The sequence below is a fragment of the Oncorhynchus keta genome, chromosome 12 (assembly GCF_023373465.1).
Source record: "Oncorhynchus keta strain PuntledgeMale-10-30-2019 chromosome 12, Oket_V2, whole genome shotgun sequence".
NCBI lineage: Eukaryota > Metazoa > Chordata > Actinopteri > Salmoniformes > Salmonidae > Oncorhynchus > Oncorhynchus keta.
In genome coordinates, this window is record NC_068432.1 from 24,059,339 (window position 1) to 24,076,989 (window position 17,651).

The following is a 17,651-nucleotide window of genomic DNA, read 5'->3' on the forward strand; positions in this document are numbered from 1 at the left end:
ACTGGATATCTGTTGTGTATCCAAAAAGGAATCTAGTTTAAGACCACAATTTCAGGATGTCAACACATCACTTGACCTTACTTGACCCTCAGTCTGGGGGGGGTTGCGTTCACCATCTTTCTCTCATACTGTGACTGCTCCAACAGGTAAAGTAACTCTCTCCAACTTGCTATGGAGTGTATTCTGGGGAGTGTGACATGTGCCTCTGCATGACTGAATGTGTGTTTGTGTTGTCAGGCTGCCAGCACCAGCCTGCATTTGAAATGTTTAATTTAACCTTTATTTAACTAGGCAAGTCAGTTAAGAACAAATTATTATTTACAATTACAGCCTACACCGGCCAAACCTGGACAACGCTGGGCCAATTGTGCGCCACCCTATGGGACTCCCAATCACGGCCAGTTGTGATACAGCCTGGATTCGAACCAGGGTGTTTGTCGTGAACCATGAAGACCGCTGTGCCACTCGGGTAGCCAAAGATGTCAGTGTGAGACTTGTATGTTTGGAGCTGTGTACTCGGTAGGAGACGACTGTAGCTGCTCTAACAGAGGCCCATGCTGTGCCATGCGTCACACACACGTACCCACTTAGAGTCTCCTAGCGAGTGTGGTGTGTGGTGGGAGGGGGTGGTAGTGGGGGTGTTACTCAGCTGTATACAGAATCACCCAGAGCTCCAGGGTGGCTCATATCATCTCTCTTTGATTCAGAAGGGTTGGGTTAAATGCAGAAGACACATTTCAGTTGAATGCATTCAGTTGTACAAAACGACTAAGTATCCCACTTTCCCTTTCTTTCTCTTCCTCTCTCTACCTTCTCTCTCTGTCTTCTGATTCAGAGTGGTTGGGTTAAATGTGTAAGACACATTTAAGTTGAATTCATCATTGTACAACTGACTAGGTACCCCCCCTCTCTCTTTCTCTCTCGTTATCGTTCTCTTTATCTCTCTGTCTCTCTCTCTCTCTCTCTCTCTCTCTCTCTCTCTCTCTCTCTCTCTCATGTGTAGGGCTGTTGTGGTGACTGTATTACCGCCACAGGGGCAGTCCAATTCCACATGACAGTTTAGTCATGGTAATTAGGCTTCTCCAAGCTCGGCTGCTGCTGATGGTCATTAGTAGCCTACCAAACTTGCTAACTGCTTGGTTGGTACTCAGCACTATATTAGGATATTACTATATTACTTGGCAACTATACAGGATATTTGTATAAGTGGTTACAATGTTTATCGCACTGATCGGATTAAGAAAGGTGGGGGTGTGGCTATATATGTAAAATCTCAATTCTATGTAAGCGTGGCAAAGTCTGAAACTATTTGTAAACAGTTGTAATTTCTTGCTTTGAATATTGAATATTGAGGTTTCAAAGGGCCTCTATAACTGTGATTGGCTGTTATAGACCCCCCTCTGCTCTCGGTGATGCATTTTCTTCTTTGACGCACCTTCTGTCTAAACTTCTTTACAGTGAAATGATCTTGATTGGTGATCTCAACTCGTGTTGGTTAAAGCCGGTGTCTGATGATTTAAAAATGTTTTGTAATTCTATGAATCTTACCCAGTTGATTAACTCATCCACTCACCCAAATCTTAAATGCCCAGATAAATCTACCCTGATTGATTTGATATTGACAAATGTTCCACATAAATATTCTGCGGTTGGTGTTTTTTGTGATGATTTAAGTGACCATTGTGCTGTTGTTGCTATTAGAAATACTCAGGTTCCTAAGACAAACCCACATTTTATTCGTAAGAGAAATTTGAAGTGTTTTAATGAGCAGGCTTTCTTTCATGATTTGTTTTATTTTGACTGGAGTAAGATTGAGGTTATCCCTGATGTGGAAACTGCCTGGAAATTCTTTCATGATGGTTTTTTCCAAATAGTAAACAAACATGCCCCATTCCGCAGGTTCAGGTTTAAAGGGCGGGATAATCCATGGTTTTCTTCTGAGCTTTCTTGTATTATTCACGACCGTAATCTAGCCTGGGCTAAAGCAAGGAAATAATGTTCTGATGTTGATTGGCTTATTTTAGTCAGTTACGAAACAAGTGTTATTTTCTTCTCAGGAAGGCCAAGTCTAAATATTTTATGTCTGTTACCACTGATAACCTGAATGACCCTAGAAAGTTTTGGAAGGTTATTAAGTCTATGTCTGGTAACAGTAATGTCAATGAATTACCGTCATGTGTTTTGAAGGACTCTGTTGCTATATATGACAAAACTGAAATGCTGAATTGTTTCAATAAGCATTTTGTATCAATCTGGTAGACTGTTTGATTCAGTGTCCTCTGTCTCTGAACAAACCTGTGTGGATGACCCAGTGAGAGCTGGTCAAACTTTTAGCTTTTTGCCATTCCCAGTGCAGGTGGTACATAAAGCCCTGAAATCCTCAGATCGGAGAAAGCCTGTAGGTCCTGATCTTTTGGATCCCTGCTTTTTAAATCTGGCAGCTGATTTCATAGCTGAACCACTTACATCTCTGGTCAATATAACCCTGGAATGTAATACAATTCCGAGAATCTGGAGATCAGCATTTGTCCTACCACTTTTAAAAGGGGGAGATCCAACTCTTTTAAATAATTATAGGCCAATCTCAAAGCTGTCACCCCTGGTGAAAATACTTGAAACCCTTGTAAGTGAACAGCTAAAATAGTTTTTATTTACTAACTCTATTTTATCAATGTACCAATCGGGCTTCAGGAAGAAGCATAGCACAATTACAGCAGCCATGAAGGTTTTAAATGATATCACTGAAGCCATTGACAAAAAACTGCCCCGTGTCTCACTTTTTATTGATCTCTCTAAGGCTTTTGATGCAGTTGATCATGCTATACTAAGGCAGAGATTGTCGAGTGTAGGTCTTACGGAGCATGCAATTGCAAGGTTTGCTAACTATCTGTCTGATAGAACTCAGTGCACTCAATTTGATGGGCTTATGTCTGTTAAATTGTCTGTCTTGAATGCTGTGCCCCAAGGCTCTGTACTTGGTCCTCTCTTATTCACTATTTATATAAATGATTTAGACAGAAATGTCCAAAACGCACAACTTCATTTTAATGCTGATGATACTGTTATTTACTGTTGTGCCTCATCTCTTACAAAAGCTTTCCAGAACTTGCAAACTGCTTTTTTATACTGTTCAACATACCTTGTGTCAATTGAAGCTTATCCTCAATACTGACAAAACTAAACTAATGGTGTTTTCTAATGCAAGAAATATACCTCTGAACCTTTCACCTATTACTACCTGTCAGGCCAAGGAGATTGAGGTTGTAACCTCATATAAATATATTGGAATTTTAATTGATGATGGCCACTCTTTTAAATTGCATATTCAACAAATTACAAAAAAAATTGAAGCTGAAATTGGGATTTTATTTTAGGAATAAGGCCTGTTTTCGTTTGAAGCCAGAAGGGGGCTAGTATCAGCTACATGTATGCCTTTACTAGACTATGGGGATATTTTATATATGAATGCTTCCGCTCAGTGTTTGAGATCAATTGACACCCTTTACAATGGCACTTTGAGATGTATTTTAAACTGCAAAACCCTTACGCACCACTGCACTTTGTGTACCAGGGTTGTCTGGCCTTCTCTAGTCACTCGTAGGCTCAGTCACTGGTATACTTTTATTTACAAAGCCATTTTGGGTTTTCTACCTTTTTATTTGTGCATTTGTATTGTTCAGAAATGTGGTGGGTACTCTCTTCGTTCGCTGGACTTTATCCTGCTAACTGTTCCAAATGTCTGAACTGAATTTGGTAAAAGGGCTTTTATGTACTCTGCTCCATCGTCTTGGAACACCTTAGAAAATACCTTTAAACTGGAAGAACTTGTCCCGATTGGTGTTTTTAAATCACTGATGAATGATTTTGAGGCTGATTCCCTGACCTGTCAATGTTTTTAATTTTCTGTTTTATACTCTTGTGAATTCAATGGTTTTTACTAGATTACTTGTAGTTTTTCATGTCTGTCTGTAATTTCTTTGTAATGACTTGGTGCCTATCTTGGCCAGGGCGCTCTTGAAAAATTGATTTTATTCTCAATGAGCCCTTCCTGGTTAAATAAAGGCGAAATAAAAGAACAATATTGCCCCTCTAATCAATCTGATATCAATTCAAATGTAATCAAAATCTAATCCAACAATTCATTAGAGCCCATGAGTTCATGTTATGCACCATTTCTATAGGCTATGCAATTGTGGGAGAAAACAGTGTGATAGCCACTAATAAAAAGATGAGGATCCCATCAGCTTTCTGTCAGGACCCACTTACGAACCCGGGTCTCCGGTGTGAGAAACAGTCACTTAGCAAACTGAGCCACGAAAAGTCGGCAGAACCCAGAAGATGAGGCAGACACAGCAATACTTGAGACAGTGTTTTAATAAAGTAAAAAGGAAAGCTCTTCAGGCAAAGATATAACTCCACAACGTCAAAAGTAATTCCAAGAGAACAAAGGTAATCCTGGAAGTCAAAAAGGTAAATCCACAAGGTGGTAGGTACAGCAGAAAAAAGTCTCAAAACATACTCAAAAATAAATAAACAAAAACAGTTCCACAAGAGAGTCCAACTGGAGCAACAAATGTTCACAGCATCACTGGGGCTGGGTGCTAACATTCAAACACAGAGCAAAGAACTGAGGAAAACTATGGGTTTAAATACAATCAAGGGAAACGAGGCACAGGTGCAAATAATAACTGGGAACAAGGGAAAACAAAAGGGTCAAAAAGCACAATGGGGGCATCTAGTGACCAAAACCGGAACAACCCTGGCCAAATCCTGACACTTTCTATAGGCTAGGCCTACTATATTTATTTCTCAACGTTCCTAATATTAAGCACATTGCTTATATTTACAACATGAGTATAGCCTACCTGGCTGGCATGAAAATAAACCATGTGGAAAGCTTCCTCCATTTGCTATTTAAGTGCATAGATGACAAATATTTCATTGCATATTAATGGTCCATGATAATGGTCCATTCTAAATCGAAACAAATGTCACACATATATTATTTAGTATATGAAAAGACAACATTAAATCAAGAATAGTCTGATTGTTGACAATATCAGCTTATCACTAGATCATTTTCATCATAAAAATACAAATTTGATAATAAAAGCGTTACATGCATAATACATTTGCGGTCACTTTTGATAATGGTGTTTTTCGCTAATGGAACATTCGCGCTTATATCCTACTACCATGTGCGCATTGCTTCGCTTCTGATGTTTAAGAAATAAACTATTAGGCTATCAACATTTAAAGCTAAACGTTCTGATCTGTTGTGTCAGCCACATCGCATCCCACAACTGTCCCAGACAGTCTGGAATATTTATTTATCGCATAGAATAGATCGATTTTTGTACAATGGGGGATAGTAGATTGACATAGGCTAGTGCTTTTGCTGTTGGTTAGGCCTCCTCATCTTGTTGGCTGATGAAAAGTAAATGTGGAATGTTCTTCCAATATCTTCAATATGCACCTCGGGAATTGGATAAGGAAGGCGCGCATCCTGATGTGTCTGTCTTCGCTTGTATGTAGCCTGTGAGAAGATCCGATCATGTGACAGAGAGCGGTGTGGGTGAGACACGCATCACACTCAGGGAAAAGGGCACAACGCAGCACACTCCGGACCGCAAAAGGCATGTTTTTTAGGGTGCATTAAGGCCAGAAAGGAGATGCCGCCATGAAATTCGAGGCATTATTAAGTGCTTGTCAAATTGTGAATGAGAGACTATTGGGGTGTGTACCGCCTGCGCAAAAAAACTAAGCAGAACTCATGCCTTTTTAAAGCAACTTTTTTTCCAATCATCATTAGTCTCATCATACAATGTATTATAAATCAAAACATATAGCCCAACGTTTGAGGTACAACTAAAGTTAAATTAATAACTCTAAATTAAGCATATAGGAGAACCTATTTATTTGTTAACGGCTCAACACAGAATAGCCGCATGTGTGCACTCCCTAAAATTGTTTGGAGAAAATATTAATATTATGTTCAATTGTATTCTTCATACTATAAAATAATGCCACGGAATTCTAAATAAATATTGTCTGCTAAATGAACTAATGTAGCCTACAGCCATTTGGCATAGCCACATCAGGACCTAATATAAGGACAATTCAGAATATGCTATTATTTTCTTATGAAATAGACATTTTCTTCATATCATGCTTCTTTAGTTAGACCTGTCTAATAATAAATAAAAGATTTATTGTGAAGGTGTAGGCTATATTACATGGATTTATTTGACGTTTTGAAATGGCTTGTAGGCTATGTGTGGAAGCCAGGAGTTGCTAAATGTGTTTGTTAATTACCGTGCTATGACAATTATTACCTTGACCGAAATTTCGTGACCACCACAGCCCTAATCATGTGAACAACAAGCCTGGCACAGTAATGCCAACGATGTCACCCCCAGGGTGGTCATATCATGCCACCAGCCTGGAAGCTAAACCTCCCTGATCTGCCCATACTACACCCTGAGGGAGGGAGGGAGGGAGAGAGCACCATAAAAGGGAGAGGAAGGGAGGCACAGAGGAAGATAAACAGCGAGATGGAAGGAGAGGGGGAGGGAGAAAGAACCAGAAAGGGAACAGAGAAGTGAACCCTCCCTAGATGGATGTCACTGGATATCCCACCTGAGGAGTGTCTCAGTGTATCGTGCCTTCTACAGCAGACGATAAGTCAATCAGATCACATTTCATTTCTCCCCCTCAATTAACCTCATCCGAGGGGCTTCCATAGATCAAACCCCTTTCTCCTCTCACCATAGAAGATCTGCTGTATTTACTTTTCAGGAAGACTCCTGGCATTACCTGGTGTTGGAGGGGTTACATTTTTACTCTTACCTTGGCAGCTTAGCAGTTCTGAAGCCTCTGCAGGTTTAAAATATTGATTAAAAATGTGGTTTTATGTTGATCTATTAATCTCAGCATATTTTAGCTAGCAATGGATGTCTAACATACACAGCTACCAAAAAACTTTGTACTCTAAGGATACTGACACACACACACACACACACACACACACACACACACACACACACACACACACACACACACACACACACACACACACCCATATGCATAAATACACACACATTTGTGGAACAATTTTTTATGCAGAACCAGATCAGATCGTACTTGTTGATGTGGGCCTTGTGTTTGCTTGATTAGTGTTTACTTTACAGGACATTCATTCATAAGCGTGTAATGTGCATGTAATTGTTCGAGGTTGTTTGTGTGATGTCAGGTAATTGCAGGTATTCTCTCTCTCCTTGCATCCCTCTGTTTGAGCTCCTGTTCTCCGGTTAATCTGATACCACTCCTCTGAGTCTGTCCTCCCTCTGTCTGTGACTCCTCCTCTCATAGCTGTGGTTCTAGTTCTAACCTCCTACACAACCATAGAGCGTCCCTCTGTTGTTGTGAGTTTGTCAACAGACGGATTCAATGGGGCCTCACTGGGTAGGCAGTGTTTCAAATGTGATTTCTCTATTGGGGGTCCTTTGGTGAGGGAGAAGATGCTCAGCATGCTCTCCTCAAAGCTTATGGTCTGAAACTAAACCAACAAATAACAACACTGGACACGATGGAACACAAATATTTTACCATCTCATGCTGAGGTCAACTGCCTTTGGCCTAAAGATCAGGAACCCAGACTTCACCAAATAAATCAGAAATACAGACATTGTTATCCAACAAGAAACATGGTATAGAGGAGACTGACCCCTCTAGGTTACAGAGACCTGGTAGTCCCATCCATCAAACTACCAGGTGTGAAATAGGGAAGAGACTCATGGGGTATGCTAATTTGGTATAGATCAGACATAACCAACTCTATAACATTTAAACAGGAGCATTTGACATCTGGTTAGAACTAAATAGGGGAATTATCTCAGCAGAGAAAACATCCTCCTGTGTCTGTACATAGTCAATGGTAGGCTGTGATGGGACTCCTACGGTAGGTACACCTGTAGCTCATCTCTTATCACTGATCTCAACCCAGAGTCTCGCAGAGCGTTCAGTCAGTCCACTGACACCCCTATCAGGATGCTATAGATGGAAGGAGGGGTAATGTAGAAACCTACCAAAAAACTATTGGCCAACAACAAATCCATTCCCTCTTAGACAACTTCCTAGACTAAATGTTTCCCTGCAATAGTGAAGGTGTAAACTTAGCAGTAGGAAACCTGAACAGTATATTTAACCTATTAGCTAAGAAATCAACTTTAAATTCAGGCAGAAGACCTAAGAAAACTAACAGCGATGATAAATGGTTTTATGAAGAATGCAACAACCTAAGAAAGAAATAAACAAACCTATCCAACCAAAAACACAGACAAGCAGAAAACCTTATAGCTTACGCCTCCGCTATGGTGAAACAATACAGGAATACATTAAGAAAAAACAAGGAACAGCATGTCAGAAAACCTTATAGCTTACGCCTCCGCTATGGTGAAACAATACAGGAATACATTAAGAAAAAACAAGGAACAGCATGTCAGAAAACATTATAGCTTACGCCTCCGCTATGGTGAAACAATACAGGAATACATTAAGAAAAAACAAGGAACAGCATGTCAGAAAACCTTATAGCTTACGCCTCCGCTATGGTGAAACAATACAGGAATACATTAAGAAAAAACAAGGAACAGCATGTCAGAAAACCTTATAGCTTACGCCTCCGCTATGGTGAAACAATACAGGAATACATTAAGAAAAAACAAGGAACAGCATGTCAGAAAACCTTATAGCTTACGCCTCCGCTATGGTGAAACAATACAGGAATACATTAAGAAAAAACAAGGAACAGCATGTCAGAAAACCTTATAGCTTACGCCTCCGCTATGGTGAAACAATACAGGAATACATTAAGAAAAAACAATACATAGGAATACATTAAGAAAAAAACAAGGAACAGCATGTCAGAAAACCTTAAAACATTATAGCATTACGCCTCCGCTATGGTGAAACAATACAGGAATACATTAAGAAAAAACAAGGAACAGCATGTCAGAAAACCTTATAGCTTACGCCTCCGCTATGGTGAAACAATACAGGAATACATTAAGAAAAAAAAGGAACAGCATGTCAGAAAACCTTATAGCTTACGCCTCCGCTATGGTGAAACAATACAGGAATACATTAAGAAAATGTCAGAAAACAAGGAAAACAATACAGGAATACATTAAGAAAAAACAAGGAACAGCATGTCAGAAAACCTTATAGCTTACGCCTCCGCTATGGTGAAACAATACAGGAATACATTAAGAAAAAACAAGGAACAGCATGTCAGAAAACCTTATAGCTTACGCCTCCGCTATGGTGAAACAATACAGGAATACATTAAGAAAAAAACAAGGAACAGCATGTCAGAAAACCTTATAGCTTACGCCTCCGCTATGGTGAAACAATACAGGAATACATTAAGAAAAAACAAGGAACAGCATGTCAGAAAACCTTATAGCTTACGCCTCCGCTATGGTGAAACAATACAGGAATACATTAAGAAAAAACAAGGAACAGCATGTCAGAAAACCTTATAGCTTACGCCTCCGCTATGGTGAAACAATACAGGAATACATTAAGAAAAAACAAGGAACAGCATGTCAGAAAACCTTATAGCTTACGCCTCCGCTATGGTGAAACAATACAGGAATACATTAAGAAAAAATTAAGAAAAAACAAGGAACAGCATGTCAGAAAACCTTATAGCTTACGCCTCCGCTATGGTGAAACAATACAGGAATACATTAAGAAAAAACAAGGAACAGCATGTCAGAAAACCTTATAGCTTACGCCTCCGCTATGGTGAAACAATACAGGAATACATTAAGAAAAAAACAAGGAACAGCATGTCAGAAAACCTTATAGCTTACGCCTCCGCTATGGTGAAACAATACAGGAATACATTAAGAAAAACAAGGAACAGCATGTCAGAAAACCTTATACATTAAGCTGTCACGCCTCCGCTATGGTGAAACAATACAGGAATACATTAAGAAAAAACAAGGAACAGCATGTCAGAAAACCTTATAGCTTACGCCTCCGCTATGGTGAAACAATACAGGAATACATTAAGAAAAAACAAGGAACAGCATGTCAGAAAACCTTATAGCTTACGCCTCCGCTATGGTGAAACAATACAGGAATACATTAAGAAAAAACAAGGAACAGCATGTCAGAAAACCTTATAGCTTACGCCTCCGCTATGGTGAAACAATACAGGAATACATTAAGAAAAAACAAGGAACAGCATGTCAGAAAACCTTATAGCTTACGCCTCCGCTATGGTGAAACAATACAGGAATACATTAAGAAAAAACAAGGAACAGCATGTCAGAAAACCTTATAGCTTACGCCTCCGCTATGGTGAAACAATACAGGAATACATTAAGAAAAAACAAGGAACAGCATGTCAGAAAACCTTATAGCTTACGCCTCCGCTATGGTGAAACAATACAGGAATACATTAAGAAAAAACAAGGAACAGCATGTCAGAAAACCTTATAGCTTACATGGTGAAACAATACAGGAATACATTAAGAAAAAAACAAGGAACAGCATGTCAGAAAACCTTATAGCTTACGCCTCCGCTATGGTGAAACAATACAGGAATACATTAAGAAAAAACAAGGAACAGCATGTCAGAAAACCTTATAGCTTACGCCTCCGCTATGGTGAAACAATACAGGAATACATTAAGAAAAAACAAGGAACAGCATGTCAGAAAACCTTATAGCTTACGCCTCCGCTATGGTGAAACAATACAGGTGAATACATTAAGAAAAAACAAGGAACAGCATGTCAGAAAACCTTATAGCTTACGCCTCCGCTATGGTGAAACAATACAGGAATACATTAAGAAAAAACAAGGAACAGCATGTCAGAAAACCAGCATGTCAGAAAACCTATAGCTTACGCCTCCGCTATGGTGAAACAATACAGGAATACATTAAGAAAAAACAAGGAACAGCATGTCAGAAAACCTTATAGCTTACGCCTCCGCTATGGTGAAACAATACAGGAATACATTAAGAAAAAACAAGGAACAGCATGTCAGAAAACCTTATAGCTTACGCCTCCGCTATGGTGAAACAATACAGGAATACATTAAGAAAAAAAAACAAGGAACAGCATGTCAGAAAACCTGTATAGCTTACGCCTCCGCTATGGTGAAACAATACAGGAATACATTAAGAAAAAACAAGGAACAGCATGTCAGAAAACCTTATAGCTTACGTCTCCGCTATGGTGAAACAATACAGGAATACATTAAGAAAAAACAAGGAACAGCATGTCAGAAAACCTTATAGCTTACGCCTCCGCTATGGTGAAACAATACAGGAATACATTAAGAAAAAACAAGGAACAGCATGTCAGAAAACCTTATAGCTTACGCCTCCGCTATGGTGAAACAATACAGGAATACATTAAGAAAAAACAAGGAACAGCATGTCAGAAAACAGCTCAATGTGATTGAAGAATCCATAGAATCAAATCGCTTCTAGGGAAATTGGAAAACACTAAACAAACAACAAACAGGAAGAGATATCTATCCATAATGAAGATGGATGGATAAACCACTTCTCCACCCTTTTCGGCCATAAAACAAAGAACCAAAAGAAAAAGCATATACATGGTAATTTACAAAACATAGAATCAGCTATTACAGACTACAACAATCCCCTTGATTCTCCAATTACATTGGATGAGCTACAGGACAAAATACAAGCCCTCCCTCACACTCTTCATATGCACAGACACACACACACGTACACCCACACCTACACTCACGTACACCCACACCTACACTCACACATCCATAGAACAGTTATTGACATAGTGTATTTGGAAAGTATTCAGACCCCTTGACATTTTGTTATGTTTACAGTCTTATTCTAAAACGGATTAAATAAAACATTTTCCTCAGCAATCTAGACACAATACCCCATAATAAAGTGAAAACAGGTTTTTAGAAATGTTTGCAAATGTAATTAAAAATAAAGAACATATCTTATTCACAAGTATTCAGACCATTTTCTATGAGACTCTAAATTGAACTCAGGTGCATCCTGTTTCCATTTATTTTCCTTGATGATTCTACAACTTGATTGGAGTCCACCTGTGATAAATGCAATTGATTGGACATGATTTTGAAAGGTACACACAGTCTATGTAAGGTCCCACAGTTGACAGTGCACGTCACAGCAAAAACCAATCCATAAGATCAAAGGAATTGTCCGTAGAGCTCCGAGACAGGATTGTGTCTGGGGAAGGGTACCAAAAAAATGTCTGCAGCATTGAAGAACACAGTGGCCTCCATCATTCTTAAATGGAAGAAGTTTGGAACCACCAAGACTCTTCCTAGATCTGGCCGCCCGGCCAAACTGAGCAATCGGGGAGAAGGGCCATGGTCAGGGAGGTGACCAAGAACCCGATGTTCACTCTGACAGAGCTCCAGAGTTCCTCTGTGGAGATGGGAGAACCTTCCAGAAGGACAACCATCTCTGCAGCACTCCACAAATCAGGCCTTTATGGTAGAGGGTCCAGACGGAAGCCATTCCTCAATAAAAGGTACATGACAAAAGGCACCTAAAGACTCTCAGACCATGAGAAACAAGATTCTCTGGTCTGCTGAAACCAAGATTGAAATCTTTTGCCTGAAAGCCAAGCGTCACGTCTGGAGGAAACCTGGCAGCATCCCTATGGTGAAACATGGTGGTGGCAGCATCATGCTGTGGGGATGTGTTCAGGGACTGGGACACTAGTCAGGTTCGAGGGAAAGATGAACGGAGCAAAGTACAGAGAGATACTTGATGAAAACCTGCTCCAGAGCACTCAGGACCTCAGACTAGGGCGAAAGTTCACCTTACAACAGAACAACGACCCTAAGCACACAGCCAAGATAATGCAGGGTTGGCTTTGGTACAAATCTCTGAATGTCCTTAAGTGGCCCAGCCAGAGCCCGGACTTGAACCAGATCAAACATCTCTGGAGAGACCTGAAAATAGCTGTGTAGTGACGCTCCCCATACAACCTGACAGAACATGAGAGGATCTGCAGAGAAGAGTAGGAGAAACTCCCCAAATACAGTTGTGCCAAGCTTGTAGCGTCATACTCAAGAAGACTCGATGCTGTAATCGCTGCCAAAGGTGCTCCAACAAAGTACTGAGTAAAGGGTCTGAATACTTATGTAAATGTAATATTTCATTTTTTAAATTTGAATAAGTTAGCAAAAATATCTCAAAACCTGTTTTTGCTTTGTCATTAAGGGGTATTGTGTGTAGATTGATGAGAATTAACCATTTAATCAATTTTAGAATAAGGCTGTAACGTAAGAATGTGGAAAAAGTCAAGGGGTCTGAATACTTTCTGAAGGCACTGTACAGTATATATCAGTGATTTGGCGAGGGCACTAGAACAGCTTGCCGTACCTGGCCTCCCCTATTGGACTCGGAAATCAAATGTCTACTGTTTGCAAATGATCTGATGCTCCTCTCCCCAACCAATAAGGGCCTACAGCAGCACCTAGATCTTCTGCACAGATTCTGTCAGACTTGGGCCCTGACAGTGAATCTCACTGAGAATAATGGTGTTTCAAAAAAGGTCCAGTAGCCAGGACAACAAATACAAATTCTTTCTCGACACCGTTGCCTGAGAGCACACAAATAATTACACCTACCAAGGCCAAACATCAACACGACAGGTAACTTCCACAAGGCTGTGAACGATCTAAGAGACAAGTCAACAAGGCCCTTCTACACCATCAAAAGGAACATATAAAACTCAACATCCCCATTATGATTTGGCTAAAACACTAAAATCAGTTATAGAAATCATTGCCCTCTATGGTTGTGAGGTCTGGGGTCCACTCACAAAGTGGGACAAACACAATTGAGACTTATTTTTTGCAGAATTCTGCATGCATACAGATAAGATGCTAGTTATCAACATCTAGACAAGAGCTGTTAAATTTTACCACTACCTAAAAGGAAGCAATGCCCACACATTCCACCACAAAGCCCTCATCTACAGAGAGATTGACCTAGAAGTGTCCCCTCAGCCAGCCGGTTCTGGGGCTCTGTTCACAAACAGACCACACAGTGCCCCAGAACAGCAACACAATTAGACCTAACCAAATTATGAGATAGCAAAAAGATAAGTATATTTTTTTAACACACTGGGAAAGAATCAGAATGCTATCTGGCCCTAAACAGCAAGTACACAGTGGCAGAATACTTGACCACTGTGACTGACCCAAAATTAAGAAAGTATGTACAGACTCAGTGAGCATAGCCTTGCTATTGTAATGAACACGAGGGGAGTCAGGGGTGGTTTCATGCACAGGGCGCAGCAGGTGTTTATTGCAAAGGACAACAGGAGGCGGCAGGTAGCTGGGTCCAGGAGCAGCCAGAAGGTCATACACAGGGGGTCCAAAAGGGAAATATTACCTGGCAGGGAAAAGTCTAGTAACGTAGTCCGGGAGATCAGGCAATAGGTAATCCAATAGGAAATCCAATAGGCTAAAGTTCAGTCAGGGAATAGGTAGATAACAGGAAATCCAATAGGCTAAAGTTCAGTCAGGGAATAGGTAGATAACAGGAAATCCAATAGGCTAAAGTTCAGTCAGGGAATAGGTAGATAACAGGAAATCCAATAGGCTAAAGTTCAGTCAGGGAATAGGTAGATAACAGGAAATCCAATAGGCTAAAGTTCAGTCAGGGAATAGGTAGATAACAGGAAATCCAATAGGCTAAAGTTCAGTCAGGGAATAGGTAGATAACAGGAAATCCAATAGGCTAAAGTTCAGTCAGGGAATAGGTAGATAACAGGAAATCCAATAGGCTAAAGTTCAGTCAGGGAATAGGTAGATAACAGGAAATCCAATAGGCTAAAGTTCAGTCAGGGAATAGGTAGATAACAGGAAATCCAATAGGCTAAAGTTCAGTCAGGGAATAGGTCAAAAACCATCATACAAGGGAGGAGTAAATCACAGGGAAAAACAGAGCTCAGAAAGCCATTTGTCACAAATCAAATACCTCAGTGATGGGGTGCAATGAACTGAACCAAATATTGTGTGATAATGACATACAGGTGTGTGAACAGGTGATTAGAATTAAGGTGATTGGGATCTGGAGAGTGAGCTGTGTTCATGGGATGTACGTGTTTGAGGGTGTGAGTTGGAAGCAGACGTTACAGCTATTGAGAGAGGCTGACCTGTAAATACTACCAATATGTATCTTCCCCTACTATTCATACAACTATTTCTACATTGCTAAAACACTGTACATACAGTAGCTGATAACACTTGAAATGTATTTGATAATTTTGAAATGTTTTTGTGAGTGCAATGTTTGCTGCTCGTTCTATTAGTTTGTGGATGTTTTGTTTGTTTGTTTATTTCACTTGCTTTGGCAACGTAAACAAGTCTCCCATTGAATGTAGAAGTAGTGGTTGTGTGTCAATAGATGGGATCTTATATGGTTTGGTCCTGTTTGAAGTAGGGCCAGGAACTTGGAGGCATGTGGTGCCACGGTGGGAAAGCCCCACTAACCTTGGCTCTGTTAGGATCCCACCATGTTCCCGTCCCAGTTCTTACATCCCTGTAGGCTGTGTGTGTGATCTGTTGGGGATAAATAGCCCTGCTTTGTTTGGCGGATGTATCAGCAGCACACCACCCACCCGGCAGAAACTCACACACCTATTACCCTGACACACAGTTCTCTCCTCATCATCCCCCTGAAATGATAGCCTCTATTTACCCAGACTCTGCATGGTGCACGTCAGCCTTGAAAAACAGCATGTTTAGCGCATGGCCATTACAAATCCCAGTCATCACCATGCCATGAGAGGAGGATTAATTAGCAGTGGGAAAAGCAAAGAGATGTCAAAGAAACATTTTCTTTCATAGCAGGCTGAGTACAGGGCGGCAGGTAGCCTAGCGTTTAGAGCGTTCGGCCAGCAGCCAAAAGGTCCATGGTTCACATAACCGAGCCAACAAGGTCAAGAGTCAATATTAACAAAGGAAATAGAAGCTCTAACAGAGCAGATAGATAATAATAAAAACTGTACCATCGTCACGATCGTTGTTGTAATACACAGACCAAGGCGCAGTATGCGTAGAGTTTCACATGTTTATTTAAATGAAACTCACAGAAAACAATGAAGCACGAACCGTGACGCTAATGTAGTGCTGCTCGCAGGCATCGACTAGAGCCCACACCAAACAGGTGGTGAAAAGGCTGCCTAAATATGATCCCCAATCAGACATTTACATTTACATTTACATTTAAGTCATTTAGCAGACGCTCTTATCCAGAGCGACTTACAAATTGGTGCATACACCTTATGACCACCAGTGGAACAGCCACTTGCATCTAAATCTTGTTGGGGGGGGAGAAGGGGGGTGAGAAGGATTACTTACCCTTACTTACCCTATCCTAGGTATTCCTTGAAGAGGTGGGGTTTCAGGTGTCTCCGGAAGGTGGTGATTGACTCCGCTGTCCTGGCGTCGTGAGGGAGTTTGTTCCACCATTGGGGGCCAGAGCAGCGAACAGTTTTGACTGGGCTGAGCGGGAACTGTACTTCCTCAGTGGTAGGGAGGCGAGCAGGCCAGAGGTGGATGAACGCAGTGCCCTTGTTTGGGTGTAGGGCCTGATCAGAGCCTGGAGGTACTGAGGTGCCGTTCCCCTCACAGCTCCGTGGCGAGCACCATGGTCTTGTAGCGGATGCGAGCTTCAACTGGAAGCCAGTGGAGAGAGCGGAGGAGCGGGGTGACGTGAGAGAACTTGGGAAGGTTGAACACCAGACGGGCTGCGGCGTTCTGGATGAGTTGTAGGGGTTTAATGGCACAGGCAGGGAGCCCAGCCAACAGCGAGTTGCAGTAATCAAGACGGGAGATGACAAGTGCCTGGATTAGGACCTGCGCCGCTTCCTGTGTGAGGCAGGGTCGTACTCTGCGGATGTTGTAGAGCATGAACCTACAGGAACGGGACACCGCCTTGATGTTAGTTGAGAACGTCAGGGTGTTGTCCAGGATCACGCCAAGGTTCTTAGCGCTCTGGGAGGAGGACACAATGGAGTTGTCAACCGTGATGGCGAGATCATGGAACGGGCAGTCCTTCCCGGGAGGAAGAGGAGCTCCGTCTTGCTGAGGTTCAGCTTGAGGTGGTGATCCGTCATCCACACTGATATGTCTGCCAGACATGCAGAGATGCGATTCGCCACCTGGTCATCAGAAGGGGAAAGGAGAAGATTAATTGTGTGTCGTCTGCATAGCAATGATAGGAGAGACCATGTGAGGTTATGACAGAGCCAAGTGACTTGGTGTATAGCGAGAATAAGAGAGGGCCTAGAACAGAGCCCTGGGGGACACCAGTGGTGAGAGCGCGTGGTGAGGAGACAGATTCTCGCCACGCCACCTGGTAGGAGCGACCTGTCAGGTAGGACGCAATCCAAGCGTGGGCCGCGCCAGAGATGCCCAACTCGGAGAGGGTGGAGAGGAGGATCTGATGGTTCACAGTATCGAAGGCAGCCGATAGGTCTAGAAGGATGAGAGCAGAGGAGAGAGAGTTAGCTTTAGCAGTGCGGAGCGCCTCCGTGATACAGAGAAGAGCAGTCTCAGTTGAATGACTAGTCTTGAAACCTGA

At 41.5% G+C, this 17,651-nt stretch overlaps 1 protein-coding gene and 1 long non-coding RNA gene across 3 annotated transcripts in view; one reads left to right on the forward strand and one right to left on the reverse strand.

Moving 5' to 3' along the window:
• The window catches only part of LOC118371989 (LHFPL tetraspan subfamily member 7 protein-like), a 250,013-nt gene that overhangs the window by 115,894 nt on the left and 116,468 nt on the right, over positions 1-17,651 (forward strand). The window lies entirely within an intron of this gene.
• On the reverse strand, positions 10,296-11,459 carry LOC127906302 (uncharacterized). Its single transcript, XR_008060828.1, has 3 exons — positions 11,309-11,459; positions 10,577-10,734; positions 10,296-10,505 (listed from the first exon to the last, which is right to left on the reverse strand). It is a non-coding gene; the product is annotated as an uncharacterized LOC127906302 (long non-coding RNA).